The 15537-nt window shown below is 41.6% G+C and overlaps 1 protein-coding gene across 4 annotated transcripts in view; it reads left to right on the forward strand.

The window, feature by feature from the left end:
• DPF3 (double PHD fingers 3) overlaps positions 1-15537 on the forward strand; it is a 529518-nt gene that overhangs the window by 469114 nt on the left and 44867 nt on the right. The gene's annotated exons all lie outside the window — the stretch shown is intronic.

The raw sequence follows: 15537 nt of genomic DNA on the forward strand, positions 1-15537 counted from the left end.
TTATCTATCCTTTTTTTTTGTGTTATACAACTTACTTCAGGTCCCGACCTGAAGTAAGTTATGCGCGCCGGCAAACTGCCGGCACGCGAGTCTTCGGGACAGCGTTCAATGATGCTGTCCCGGCCCCGCCCCTTCGAGGAGGTCCAGCATTTGTGCGCGTGCCAGGCTTTACACGCTTGGCCGAGCCCCTTCGAAAAGTCGCTTGGCACTCGCAAAGCCTGGCCAGGCACGTAAAGCCCGGATTTTACGCGCGCAGGGCTTTTAAAATCCGAGCGATAATGTGCATGTTGTGTTATTTTTGCCTCAGAAGACTACTTCTGAATGTTCTGGTTCACGTAAAATTGGTTATAAATGCATAATTTAATTGCGTGTGTCTGTAAAGGGTATGGGAATGTGTGTGTGTGTGTGTGTGTCCATGGGTTCTCTGATGAGGGGGGACGTGTCAGTTTTTGAAACTCTAAGGGTAGATTTTAAAGAGCTGTGTGTGTGCCCATAAACCCACACTATTTTATAACCTACTCTTCACACCTGCATGCCTGCAGCTGTACACATGCCACTTTGCTATAGCTCCTTCTTAGGCACAGGAGTCTGGTGAATGTTGGGGGGGGTGGGGGAGAAAGAGAACCTCTTTATAAGGGCTCCATCTGAAGCTCTATATATGGACCATTGTAAGGGGGGCACTTTGATTCGGGGTGAGTTTTTGATCTTATAAGTGATGAAAATTCTAAAAAGAGTTGATTTGTACACTGCAGTCTCTGCTAGCTGCATTGTACAAATCAACTCTACTTATGTATTAACTGCAATTGTTGAACCCCCTTAAAATTTTTATTTCTCCACTCCTACTCCTCCAAGTTCTGCCCTCTCCCTGCCTACCCCACGTGTATACTAAAGCCTCAACTTCATGTTTTGCTTTATTTATTATCTACTTGATCTTTCCGAAGCTTGCTATATAATTCTGTATACTCTCCAAGTTCTGCCTATCTCCCTGCTGTTAGAAGTTACATGTAAACCGATATGATGTTTCGACGAACACTGGTATATAAAAACCTTAAATAAATAAAATAAATAAATAAACTCCTTTTCATCACTTATAAGGGCTATAATACTTTAATGATGTCAATTTTACAATGGATACCACTGAGCCCTATAAAGAGGTTCTCTCTCTTTCTCTCTAACTAGACTCCTGCACATAACAGGGAGCTGTAACAAAGTGACGCACTTCGGTGCTGGCCCTCACCTCTGGAACACCCTGCACTTTTTCTGGGTGCACATATCTCAGTGTACACACACCCTTCCCTGCTAGTTAGAATTCACATAGCTCCTGCATAGCCCACTTACACACACACATGTGGCTGTTTTTGCACACACAAAGCTTTTAAAATCTGCCTTTTAGATTGCAAGACAAAGCCGGGCTTTATTTGATGGGCCTGGAACAGACGCTGAATGAATGGTGGGGGAGGGGCAGCCCAGTAATTTTTCACACAGGGAAGCAAAAAAGCTAGCACGGGCCCTGGCCAGGAATTACTGGAGTGCTAACTCACCACAGGGGCTGATGCAATACAGTGCACTTAGCCAAGTGCACTGTTTAACCCGCAGTTGGACACGGGTTGTGTAGGTGCGTCCACAGCCCCTTATGCTATGGATAAGCACATTAGCGCCTCCACAATGCATGTCGAACACGCCGCAAAACGAATAGCACTCATCACATTTTTGCGCTCAGAAATCGTCTGCCCAGAGCAGGTGTTAATTTCTGAGCGTCCCCAAAATTGTTCAGCAAAGCAGAAAATACTGCTTTTCTGTACATCCTTCTGACTTATTATTGTGGTGATATTAAGTCGGAGGAATGAAAGATTTAAAAAAAAAGTGCTGGTGCTCAGTTAACCAGCGTCCATTTTCCGAACCTGTGGCTGTGTGCCGATTAGGTAAACAGATGCCAATAAATTCGGCGTCCGTTTTCTAAACCGGTGGACAGCTGCGGACAGCCAACCTCTCCCTGGCACCCACTGTCAAGGAGGCGCTAGGGGCATATGCAATCGACCCTGCACCTCCTTGACAGCATGACCCCGAATTCAAATATTGCATGACGCCCCCAGTAGAGGTGCCTGGGGGCGCATTAGGAAAGCAGGCGCTGAAACCTCAGTCATTGTTTTTGCATCAGCCCCTTTAGAAGGAATATACACGCATCTGAGGAGGGAGGGAAAGTGCCAGTTATTATCATCCCTGGCAGCCAAAGAGTAGCACTGAGCATTTTGAAGGAAAATTCTCTCACCTCTCAAAACCAAAAATAATTCCAGGATTGCCTGGAAATGCCATGTAAAGTGGATGAGATACAGATAAATTGAGAAAAAAAAAGCATACCACTCTTTTATCCTGATCTTGCTTTTCAGATGGTTTAATGAAGAAGTACTATTTATTTGCAAATGGTGCCTCACTGCTGTCCTGATTTTTATGTAGTACAGTATATAACCTATGGAAAAGAGAGCTTTTCACGTGGAATAAACTGCCTGAGTCAATGTGTCATGCTCCCTCTCTGGCCATATTGAAATCTTTTTGAGGCTGCTTTTAAATTCTAAACACTTCCCTAAAATAATACTCTTCCCATAGACTCATTTGCCATATGTGTTTGTCTTGACTAGGTTGTAAACTCAGAGCCAGAACTGACTCTTATGTCGACCAGTACAGTACTGCATTTGTTTAGTAGTGCTCTAGAAACAATAAACAGTAGTAGTAGTAGTAGAGGGTTATCTTATCAGGCTTGGTGTCTTTCACCTTTAAATAGGTATTCAGTGCAGTTCCACAACTGTAATCTGTCCAGGGAGCTCTGTAACTGCTAAACCCCACCCAGAAGTAAACCGCAAGGACTGAAAGAGATCAGGTTTATTTTTATTTTATCTCAATTTATACACACAGCTGCAGGTTGCTAAAAATCTAGCTAGAAGAAATGATGACCAGGTGCATGAAAACGGCCGCCCGTTTCCTGTTTATCCTGGGCCTCCTTGTCATCCGTAGTTATGGTTACCATTTCTGCACTGCAAAAAAGTCCATGCTCCTTTTGCAAAAGAAGACAAAGTGGTTAACCACCTTTGTTAATAAAGGGGGAAGTGTAAAATGAAACTGATATCGATAAAGGTTTTTATTTAGTTATAAAAAGAATGGAGACCACACGGGGAGGGTAATTTTCAGAGCCATTCCCACAGGTCAAACAGTGCTTTACCTGCAGGAATGTTTTCTTTGAAAGTCGCTCGCCCCATATGCAGGTAAAGCATGCGCGTAGTGTCACTGTGCATGTAGGAGAAGGGGGTCTTGGGGGCAGGGTTGGAACTACATGCATACTTTTGAAAATTCAAACACATGAGTGTATTTCTAGTCAGAAATACATGAGTGACTGTCCTTAGACAACTATCAAAGTGAAAGTATGCAGGTGCTTTCATTTTGAAAATTAGTATAAATTCTGTTGATAAATAGTGCCCTCGGACTTTGCAGCTATGCAGGCAGTCTGAAAACTATCCCCATAACTAGTCTGAGCGCTTACAAGATGACAACTTTGACTTACATAGTTGTCAGTGCTTTGGATGTCACCTGACCTATTTGACCTTCTGGGGCAAAATAATTCAAACTTTTCTTTGATTCAGATTTGTTTATGCTGGATGATTTATAAACACTTGTACAAGTTCATTTTCTCAACAGGTGACTTTTTATAGTCCCCTGACAAAAATGCCAAGGAATGGACTTCCAAATGTGAGAATGCCAACCATGGGTATTCCTCAGGTTCAGGAACCATCTTAAATGTCTCTTTCTGCCTTGGCTATGGCACTAAAAGGACTGGCATTCAACCAGTTTCATCTTTTTTTTTTATGTTACGCACATAATATTGACCAAAGCCAGCACATCTTAGCCCTGATGTAAAATATTGGAAACATACTTTATTTCCTTCAAAAGAAAATCTCTTTTAGTCTTCCAATTAAAAAAAAAAATGAATGTAGGTTAAAGATTTAGAGCCGTGGAGGCAGTACATGCAAATTTATCTCATGTACATTCATTGTGGCTATCCTGAAAACCTGACCCATTCAAGGGGCGCAGCTTACACCCAAGTGCCATGCTAGGGTTTCAGCCTAGGCTGAGACCCGAGCAAAGACCCAAGCCCAGGAAATATCTCGACAACCCTTCCATCTACTTACCAAATCCGATGCTGCGTCCTGGCCTGGTTCCAACGTACAGCCTAGGCCGAAGTCACGGCGACCTACCACGGTCTAGGCCTACACAAGGCCGAGGTTTGGGACTAGCTGTCCCCGATGCCTAGCCCCTGACCGAAACCTCGGCCTTGCGTAGGCTTAGGCCGCAGTAGGTAACCGTGACCTTGGCCTAGGTCCCATGCAAGGCCCTGGCTTGGTACAGGGCCTATGATTCATCTGGGGATCCCCCCCAGATCGGGTAAGTGTGAGGGCTGGGGAGGATCTTGGCTCTGGCACTTTTCTGGGTGGGAGGAATGGTTGGGGGACACGGGAGGCTCTGTTTCTTTTTTTTTTTTCCATTTTGGGTTTTTTTGTTTCAATGTTCATTTTGGGTTGGTTTTTTTTTAATGTTCATTTTGGGGTTTTTTTTAAACTAAAGAAAGGACATAAACATTGCATTAAATGAAATTTAATGGGGAAACCCCCCCCAAAAACAAAACAAAAATTTTCTCCCTTCCCACCCCTACAAATTTTGTACTATGTTATGTACTATGCTATCTCACTCTAGCTTGATGGTACCGTGTTAAAGAGTCCATCAAGCTAGGGTAAGAGAACATAGTAGAAATATCATCTTTGTGAGACTTTCCTCTGACGTCAAATCTTCACCAAGGTGTACTGTGCTGTTCGTTCATCTCACTCTACATGCGAATCTGGCCCCTGAACCGTAAACCACCACCAACATCTCACCTCAACCTGATAGATGGCCCTCCTATAGAGATATAAATACTTCACTACTATGAGGGCCTTGTAGATAGTCTCTCTCTCTCTCTCCCTAAACACACCCGTTTTTCTTAACGTGGGCGTTATCAATGCATTAATAACTCATTTTGATGAATCTACAGGTTAGCTGGATAAGTAGCACTTTTAAAACTTATCCAGATACATACAATATGAATTCACTTTTTTTTTTAACATGCATACGGATGTTGCAGGGTACATTTGCATGTATTTTATAACCTGCAAATATCATACACATGTAGGCTATAAAATATAGGAGTAGATTTTTACGTGCCCATATATATGGGAGTGCGCACAGCTTTTTGAAAACTATCCTCTTAATTTTTCACTTTATTTCTCATAAGGTATCCTGAACATGTAGGGGCCTATGTATGTTGTGTGCTATCTTTAGAATGTGTGCTAAATGGGTTTACCATGTATGCTAAAAATAGCACTGTTTACTGAGAACCTATCATGGAGCCCATCTGGTGTTTTTAGTGTTTATGCAGTTACATTAAAACATAATGCGCCTGCATATGCAAAACATTAAAATAGTATGGTAATGATCTAATTAACCTGACCAGGACATTTTTTGCATGTGAAAGTTAAGTCCTATTTCAGAGCTATAGTTAATTCTAGCATGCCAATTCTGGGCACACTAGTACTTTTAACCAAGGTGGGAGATGCTTTGCCTAAGGGCTCCCTCTCCATAAAAGAAACATCTTCCTCTACATCCCCAACACATGCCTGAACCCCAAAGAGACCGCTAAGCCTATACCCCACCCTAGGCCGGCCGGCAGGAAGAGAGTCTCTTACCTCCTGACTTAACCTGCTGAACAGCGCCATTTGGAATTAGGAGGCTGAATGGCAGAAGATAAAGAGTTCTTCCTTGACCCAAGCGGGGATCCCTATGGTGCAGGTTCAGCATTGGCGGGTTCAGGTTTGTGTTGGGTGAATCTTCAGGGCATGGTAAGCTCTTCCCCTATGCTAACTGACCTATTCATTTTGGATCATTTAGCATGGGGAAAGATATACCAAAAAATTAAACATGTGGGGCATACTTACTCCCTTTGAGGTGGCCCTTAGAGAGCACATTCTGCATATCATTATTGTAGTGCATCTGGAGCTAAATCCAATGTATATCTGCAAGAACATTTTTGCTTGCTTTAGTAGATGCAGTTGGCCTCTTAATTAGAAGGGCAAAAATGAACTCCCCATTATAACTTATTGCTATATATTTGACTAATTTTGAATTGGTTTTCTTCCCTGTTCATCCTGCATGGATATGTCTCTCCTTGTATTATGGTTCTTCCTCATCCCAAATGAATCATGGGGAAATGTGCCGAGTGTCTTTGATTTATCTCCAGGATACCCATGGCTTTCTTCTGAACCCATCATTTATTCTTCCTTTTTATAAAATTTATGCTTGTACATTATACATATGTAGCCTGTCTTCTAGTATAAAGCTGAGCAGTGCAGGGGGCACACTCAGACCCAGAGCTAAGTTCTTGTACATTCCTAACAGCCTCAGGATGTGGATTCTTTGATGGGGGAAGGAAAGACCTCCAGTGCCCAAGGTGGGGGAAGGGTGGGAACTATTTCTTGGGTGTACTCTTACTAGATGTAAGTTGGAAAGATGTAGGTAACAAAATACACAGCTGGACACTCTAGATGGGTATTCCAGACTTAAAGTTTACTTCTGCAGATTTTCAGATGTAATTACTGATAACTTACACATTGTTCTTGATCACAACCATGGCCCAATTTATTCTCCAAATTCCTCTCTTTCTCGGCATATATCCTTCAGTATCTGGGTCCCAAAGTATCTCACCCTCCAGAGCAATGGAAAAGTATGATTTCACAGTGAGCAAGAGTCTTCTAGATAAGAACATAAGAAATTGCCATACTGGGTCAGACCAAGAGTCCATCAAGCCCAGCATCCTGTTTCCAACAGTGGCCAATCCAGGCCATAAGAACCTGGCAAGTACCCAAAAACTAAGTCTATTTCATGTTACTGTTGCTAGAAATAGCAGTGGCTATTTTCTAAGTCAACTTAATTAATAGCAGGTAATGGACTTCTCCTCCAAAAACATATCCAATCCTTTTTTATACACAGCTATACTAACTGAATTAACCACGTCCTCTGACAACAAATTCCAGAGTTAAATTGTGTGGTGAATGAAGAAGAACTTTCTCCGATTAGTTTTAAATGTGCCACATGCTAACTTCATGGAGTGCCCCCTAGTCTTTCTATTATCTGAAAGACTAAATAACGGATTCACATCTACCCATTCTAGACCTCTCATGATTTTAAACACTTCTATCATATCCCCCCTCAGCCGTCTATTCTCCAAGCTGAAAAGTCCTAACCTCTTTAGTCTTTCCTCATAGGGGAGCTGTTCCATTCCCCTTATCATTTTGGTCGCCCTTCTCTGTACCTTCTCCATTGCAACTATATCTTTTTTGAGATGCGGTGACCAGAACTGTACACAGTATTCAAGGTGGGGTCTCACCATGGAGCGATATAGAGGCATTATGACATTTTCCGTTTTATTCACCATTCCCTTCCTAATAATTCCCAACATTCTGTTTGCTTTTTTGACTGCTGCAGCACACTGAACCGACTATTTCAATGTGTTATCCACTATGATGCCTAGATCTCTTTCTTGGGTGGTAGCATCTAATATGGAACCTAACATTGTGTAACTATAGCATGGGTTATTTTTCCCTATATGCATCACCTTGCACTTATCCACATTAAATTCATCTGCCATTTTGATGCCTAATTTTCTAGTCTCACAAGGTCTTCTTGCAATTTATTACAATCTTCTTGTGATTTAATTACTCTGAACAATTTTGTATCATCTGCAAATTTGATTACCTCACTCATCGTATTTCTTTCCAGATCATTTATATATTGAAAAGTAAGGGTCCCAATACAGATCCCTGAGGCACTCCACTGCCCACTCCCTTTCACTGAGAAAATTGTCCATTTAATCCTACTCTCTGTTTCCTGTCTTTTAGCCAGTTTGTAATCCACGAAAGGACATCGCCACCTATCCCATGACTTTTTACTTTTCCTAGAAGCCTCTCATGAGGAACTTTGTCAAACGCCTTCTGAAAATCCAGGTACACTACATCTACCGGTTCACTATTATCCACATGTTTATTAACTCCTTTAAAAAAGTGAAGCAGATTTGTGAGGCAAGACATGCCTTGGGTAAATCCATGCTGACTTTGTTCCATTAAACCATGTCTTTCTATATGTTCTGTGATTCTGATACTTGGAACACTTTCCACTCTTTTTCCTGGCCCTGAAGTCAGGCTAACCGGTCTGTAGTTTCCCGGATCGCCCCTGGAGCCCTTTTTAAGTATTGGGGTTACATTATTGGGGTTACATTAGCTATCCTCCAGGATTCCCTATACAAAAAAACCTTAGGTCCAGATGTTTGTCCAGTTCTTCATCAGGTGAATTTCCAAAAATTCAGGTGCATACAAATTAGCATATACGTACATTATAGCCTCTGCTTGAAGATTCCATATTTTATAAAGGTAGAAAATATGCACATATATTCACTTTCGCATGCATATATATGCATGTAATAAAGGGGTGGTCTATGGATGTTCTGGGCAGGACTAACACTTACGTGTGGTAAGTTGTTTTTTTAAAAGACACTTGTCTGTAATCATTTTCCAGCTTACTCCCATATTTTTACACCGGCTAATTATCTGACATAATTGATATTAAACATGTATTATTTATTATTGGCCAAGTGGAGTTCAGACTAAAGAACCAGGAGGGTCTCGATGAGCTGTAAAAGGACTGGGCAAACCGGTAGACTAATTGGTAAAACTAGTAATTTCCTTGACACTCACATGTTTTAAAATTAGCCAATTTATGTGTGTAAATCACAATATATGCAAGTAAATCCTACTTTCGCATGTAAAATATACACTCACGACCATATTTCTCCAACTCTAGCTAGCCTTCACTGGCTTCTGATAGCCTGGCGGGTGACATTTAAAGCTCTCCATGGTCTGGCCCCTCTAGCCCCACCCGCTGCCTCCGCTCCTCACCTCTTGCAAGCGGATCTTTTGTATTGCAGGCCCTGCTCTCTGGAACAGCCTTCCTAGAGCTTATAGAGTAGAGAGTGATCTTTCTCTGTTTAGGAAGAACCTAAAGATATATCTCTTTTCTCTAGCCTTCCCAGACTGAGTATTGCTTGATCTTGTTAAGCTTTGTTTTGTCTTTTCCCCTAAGAGATGTACAGCAGTGTTGCTTTTTAGTTGTTTTGGCATGTTTGTTTTGTGTTGTGTAAGGTTTTGTTATGTTTTATTGTGTATGTTGACTTAATCCGCTGAGATTGGTGCATCAGTTGAATAGAAGTTGTGAAAATAAATAAATAAACCACAGCAGGGAAAACTCTTTTCTTCCCCACTCCTGAGCAGGAAGGGTAGCAAAATATTTCTCCTAAACCAAAAGGCAAAAAAATCCCCATGGAGTTATTACTATTCATCCACTGGTTGTGAGATGGAATCAACAGGTCTTCTCTTTCTTCCTATCCTTCCCAGGGCAGGAGATTTTTCTTCCCTGATCCAGGACTCGGGGGTTCCAATAAACTCCAAAAGTAAAATCCAAGATTTCTTAACAAAATACAAAACCTGAGGCAACTTCACCAGCCAGGTTGGAGTATCTGCCTCCATCCTATCTGGAAACACCAGGAATAGGGGAACCAAGACACACGAGCAGCTCCTTCTCCCCCCAACTGCTTAGCAACCATGCCACAATGAATTCTGCCCCCGATGGAGCCCACCATTGCAGCCATCACCCTGGGATGCTGTAGGAAGGGGTTTGCTCCACTCCTGCATTCTCTAGTCTCTTGACTAGAACCTATTAGGGAGATCCCAAGGAGATCTCTATACATAGAAGGGATTTGGTGTTATACTGTTTCCTTATTTAGGGCCAGATGTACTAAAGGGTCTTTCCCATTTTGTGTCTATGGGAAAATTATATAATACAACTGGCTTTTGAAAGAACTGATTTTTCTGAAGAGTAATATAGTTTAAAAAGACCTATGTAACTCTTAAAAGGTTGATGTTCATTAGGGAGGAATGTGGTTTACAGTTTCCACATTTTAAGTATTAGGTCCTTAGGTCTCTAGGGGATTGGTTATATGATACAAATAACCATTCTGATTTACATCTAGAAAATAAAATTCTCTCTCCTCTAAATCTGAAGTATGTCTTGCATGCAGATACAGGTAAGCTTCGGTCTGAAATATCTTGCAATCTTTTTGTCTCCTTGATGAGAAGAGCTGTGAACTCAAAGTTGTCGTATTCAGTCTCCCCATAATTTCCTTTTTTTAGGTACTCTTCATTTCAGGCTGCATTATTATATCCAGTTTACAGCAACTTAGCAAACAGTGGGGTATCAGTTTGTGAAAGACCTGTTACTAGAAAATACAGTTAATTTACAATCTTTTGATTTCTGTGTTGAGAAGTGAGGGTTTAAGCAACATGATTTTTTTTTTTTTTTAGTTTATTTGCAAATTCAGAGCACTATGTGACTGCAACTTTCACTCAGCATACATCACAATATAGTTTGCCAAAATCTGATTTTCTTTTGGACCTTTTAGAACAAGATTTAATATCTGTTTCTAGTTTGTATACATTTCTTTTAAATTATGCAAACACTAGCTGATGTATGGAAGAGGGTTCTTTGGATCTGAAGGAAACTGTGTAATGTACTGAACATTTAAATTCACTAAAAATATTGACTTAAGAAAGCTGTAATTTTGTGTGATTCTTAGAATTAGCTGTAACTCCATCTTTGGATGACTACTAACCACCGATGGGGCACAAAAAATGTCTCTCTTGGGGCTGGGTCACTCCTGACTAGCTCTTTCATGGTCTTCCTTTTCTCCAGGGTTGGGATTCTTTGTTGGTGGTAAAAGTAAAAGAAAAAACAAAACAAAACCTGACAGTCTGACCCTTCACGAAAACTGGTGCCGAGTTTATCGGCGTCTGTTTTCCTTACTGGCGGACAGCCACAAAAACAGATACCGATAAACCCGGTGTTGGTTTTCGTGACTACCATTCGCTGTTAAGGAAAACCGACGCCGATAAACTCGGCATCGGTTTTCCTTACTGGCGAACGGCCGTCACGAAAACCAATGCCAGGTTTATCGGTATCTGTTTTCGTGGCTGTCCGCCAGTAAGGAAAACCGATGCCGATAAACTCTGCGTCTGTTTTCGTGACTGGTATACAGCAGTCACGAAAAACGATTTGGGACCTCATTTTCTAAATGTGCGATACCAAAAAGGGGGCGGAGTCGGCCCCAGAAGAGAAGTCGGGGCGTCACCGGGGCCGACTCCGCGAAGACGCCGCAGACGACGAAAAGATAAGGCCCTTTTCGCGTCCGAGTTTGCGCCCAATAGCTACACCTTCTATGGTGGTGCTATTGGATGCGAAACCGGCAGCAATCGCTGCCAGCTAACGCAGGCCCGCCCCCCGTTTTGGCCTGCGATACTTTAGAAAATGAGGCCCTTGGTTTGCTAATGCGACCCCCTGATTTTAATATTGCATGGCGCCATGCGCGTGTTTAGAGAGTGGGCGCTGACTGGTCAGCGCCTGCTTTCTACGCGACTTTATTGCATCGGCCCCCTTGCTTGGGATCTCCAGGCAGGGTTTGCCTGGTTCCTCCCAGCAGGCCTGAAAACCAGTGCAAACAAACGCTCCTCACTGCTACCTTACTCTCCAAAATCCTAAAAGCACTGCCTGTAAACTCTCAGTAGAGATTTGCTTATAAACCCTTATACAGGGGGATGGCCATTCCAACACCCTCAAAGGAAGGGGCTGCATTGAATTGTACCTTCCCTAATTACTAACCTAAACAACTCTAGCTAGAGCCACTTACGGTAGTGATCCTGAAGAGTCCATTACAAATCTTTTCACTATTAAGGGCCAGTAAGGCTGGAATTATATAATTAGACAGTTTAAAATATGCTGCTCAAGGTACTTTATATCATTGTTCAAGTGAGTGTCCAAAAATCCAGTCCTTTTGGAGAAGTATTGTTTATGATTTGAGTGTGGTAGCCAGCAAAAAAAATATTATGTACTGTTTCATTTATTAAATCCTTTGCAGAAACCTGTTTTTGGAGGTAAATTTCACAGGTTGTTTTTGGCCAAGGTCTTTTTGATAGCTAACAGATATATTTTATTTGCTTGGGTATCTGAAAAGCCTCCTGATTTAGTTAGTTGGAAAGCCTGAACAGTTGATTTAGTGGAGGAGGGGAGGAGTAGCCTAGTGGTTAGAGCAGTGGCCTATGAGCCGGGGAGACTAGCGGTCAAGCCCCACTGTTGTTCCTTGTGACCTTAGGCCAGTCACTTTACCTTCTGTTGCCTCAGGTTCAAACTAAATGGGTCACTTATCAAATTGCATTAGAGCCTTATCACGTGATAAATAACATGTTGCAAGATGTGTATGCAAATTTAAAAAATGTAGTCAAGTGGGAGGAGTTTGGCAGAGCAAATGGAAATGAGGGGCACTTAACATTGCATGCGATAAAGTAACGCACAGTATCATGGGATTTAACACTGGAAAAAAACACATCTTTTTTCCTAGCATTATGCATGCAATAGCTGTGCATTACAGCCAAAACAGGTTTTATCACAAATCCCGTTTCAGGCAGGGAGAGGCGAGGGAGAGAGCACCCCAGGAGAGGCATGCATATTAGTCACCTTTTTATACCACTGTAAGGAGGGGCATTCTGAACTCGGGGTGAGACTTTGGTGGTGGGCTAGGTTTTGGAGGGCAGTTTTACATGCACAGTCAGAGGTATGAACAGCACAGTTAAAATCTGTAAAGATTTTATGTGATTTGGAGAGTTGAAAGGTACACAATGATGAGGTTTGAGCATTGTACTCTCGACCTAGCTTGATAGCACCTAGGTAGGGAATGCATCAAGCTAGGTCAAGAGCACATTGTACAAATCTCAGCTTTGTGTACCTTTCATCACTCCAAATCACATAAAATCTTCAGTGATGTCTACTGTGCTGTTCGTATCACTGACTGTGCATGTAATACTGTCCCCCCAAACCTAGCCCACCACCAAAACCTCCCCCCAAGTTACTGGTTGCCTCTCTTACAGTAGTGTAAATAGTTTACTTATAGAAGAGCCTTTTAAAGAATCTCTCTCTCTCTCTCTTAGCCTTAAACTGCAGAAAAACCTGTCCAGGCAGTAAAGCAGCATGGTATTTTCACAAAAATGATCATGTAGTTCCTTCATATTTTGTGCAACCTCTTGCATCAGAATTTTATTTATATTATCTCTGTTTGGTGTTCTTGTTGGGTTGTTTTGGGATAAAGGGACTAGTTCATTGGTATGATTAAAATTCTAATGTTTTCTTATATTTTATATTTGTCAATACCAATGATTAATAAAAAGGTTGAATTTTAAGATGATTACAGTTTTTATTACATAAATTTTCATGCATTTGTCACATGTGCTGAATGATCTTGTTTTATCATGTTTACATAAGCTCCCTTTCTCTGATTCTGCTAAGAATCATTTTATTCTCACCTCTTTTCTTTTCCTATTCTCTTTTCTTTTCCACATTCTGCTCATTCCTCTGGTATCTGCCTCATATGGGCTAGATGTACTAAAGGTTTTTTTTCCTATTTGGGGAATATGGGAAAAATGCTTTACATCTGGCTCTTAATGTTTATAAAAGCGGTTCATCCCTGTCCTTTGATGCCTGTCAGCTCCTACTCCATGCTGTTTATCTAGTAACCTCTTTTTGACTATTATAAAAGACTCTTTACAAATTTGAAAGACTCCTCAGTTTATTCACTGTAACTATTTCAAAACTACCCATCTCTTTACCAGGAGTAGGCAACCTCCAGTTCTAATGGACACCAATCCACTTGGATTTTCAGGATATCCCAAATGGATATGCAGGAGACAGATATGATTGCAATTCAGACATGTGTATGCCAGTCTATCTCCTGCATATTTATTTGGGATATCCTGAAAACCCAAGTGGGTTGTTGTCCAGAAGGACTGAAAGTTGCCTATCCCTGGTTAAGAGCTGCATAGTTTTGGAGTTGTTATAGTGAGTAAAGCGAGTCTTTGAGACCTAAAGGAGACTTTTGCAGTAGTCAAAGTAAGGCAGATAAACAACATAGAGAAGTAGATGACAGGCATTGAAGGACAGGAAGTGGTTTGGTGTCCACAAAGATTGGAGGTTACCTATCCCTGCTCTTGACCATCAGCCCAGTTACTCCCACATCCTCTGGTTTATGTTTTTTCTTTGGAAACAGGAAACAGAGAGCAGGATTAAATGGTCAATTTTCTCAGTGGAAAAGGATAAACAGTGGAGTGTCCCAGGGATCTGTACTTGGACCGGTGCTTTTCAATATATTTATAAATGATCTGGAAAGGAATACGACGAGTGAGGTTATCAAATTTGCGGATGATACAAAATTATTCAAAGTAGTTAAATCACAAGCAGACTGTGATACATTACAGGAGGACCTTGCAAGACTGGAAGATTGGGCATCCACATGGCAGATGAAATTTAATGTGGACAAGTGCAAGGTGTTGCATATAGGGAAAAATAACCCTTGCTGTAGTTACACGATGTTAGGTTCCATATTAGGAGCTACCACCCAGGAAAAAGATCTAGGCATCATAGTGGATAATACTTTAAAACCGTTGGCTCAGTGTACTGCAGCAGTCAAAAAAGCAAATAGAATGTTAGGAATTATTAGGAAGGGAACGGTTAATAAAACGGAAAATGTCATAATGCCTCTGTATCGCTCCATGGTGAGACCGCACCTTGAATACTGTGTACAATTCTGGTCGCCGCATCTCAAAAAAGATATAGTTGCAATGGAGAAGGTACAGAGAAGGGCAACCAAAATGATAAAGGGGATGGAACAGCTCCCCTATGAGGAAAGGCTGAAGAGGTTAGGGCTTTTCAGCTTGGAGAAGAGACGGCTGACGGGGGATATGATAGAGGTCTTTAAGATCAATAGAGGTCTTGAACGAGTAGATGTGACTCGGTTATTTACACTTTCGAATAATAGAAGGACTAGGGGGCATTCCATGAAGTTAGCAAGTAGCACATTTAAGACTAATCGGAGAAAATTCTTTTTCACTCAACGCACAATAAAGCTCTGGAATTTGTTGCCAGAGGATGTTGTTAGTGCAGTTAGTGTAGCTGGGTTCAAAAAAGGTTTGGATAAGTTCTTGGAGGAGAAGTCCATTAATGGCTATTAATCAAGTTTACTTAGGGAAAGCCACTGCTATTAATTGCATCAGTAGCATGGGATCTTCTTATTGTTTGGGTAATTGCCAGGTTCTTGTGGCCTGGTTTGGCCTCTGTTGGAAACAGGATGCTGGGCTTGATGGTCCCTTGGTCTGACCCAGCATGGCAATTTCTTATGTTCTTATGTTCTTTGCTGGCTTCCAATCTAATTCCATTCTAGAATCAACCAAATGCTGGTTTTTACTTATGAGTGTGTTCATAGTCTGGCTACCCACCATCTCTCTGCTCTTATTCATCATTGTTACTCTCTTCACT

This window comes from Rhinatrema bivittatum, chromosome 4 (genome assembly GCF_901001135.1).
Source record: "Rhinatrema bivittatum chromosome 4, aRhiBiv1.1, whole genome shotgun sequence".
Taxonomy (NCBI): domain Eukaryota; kingdom Metazoa; phylum Chordata; class Amphibia; order Gymnophiona; family Rhinatrematidae; genus Rhinatrema; species Rhinatrema bivittatum.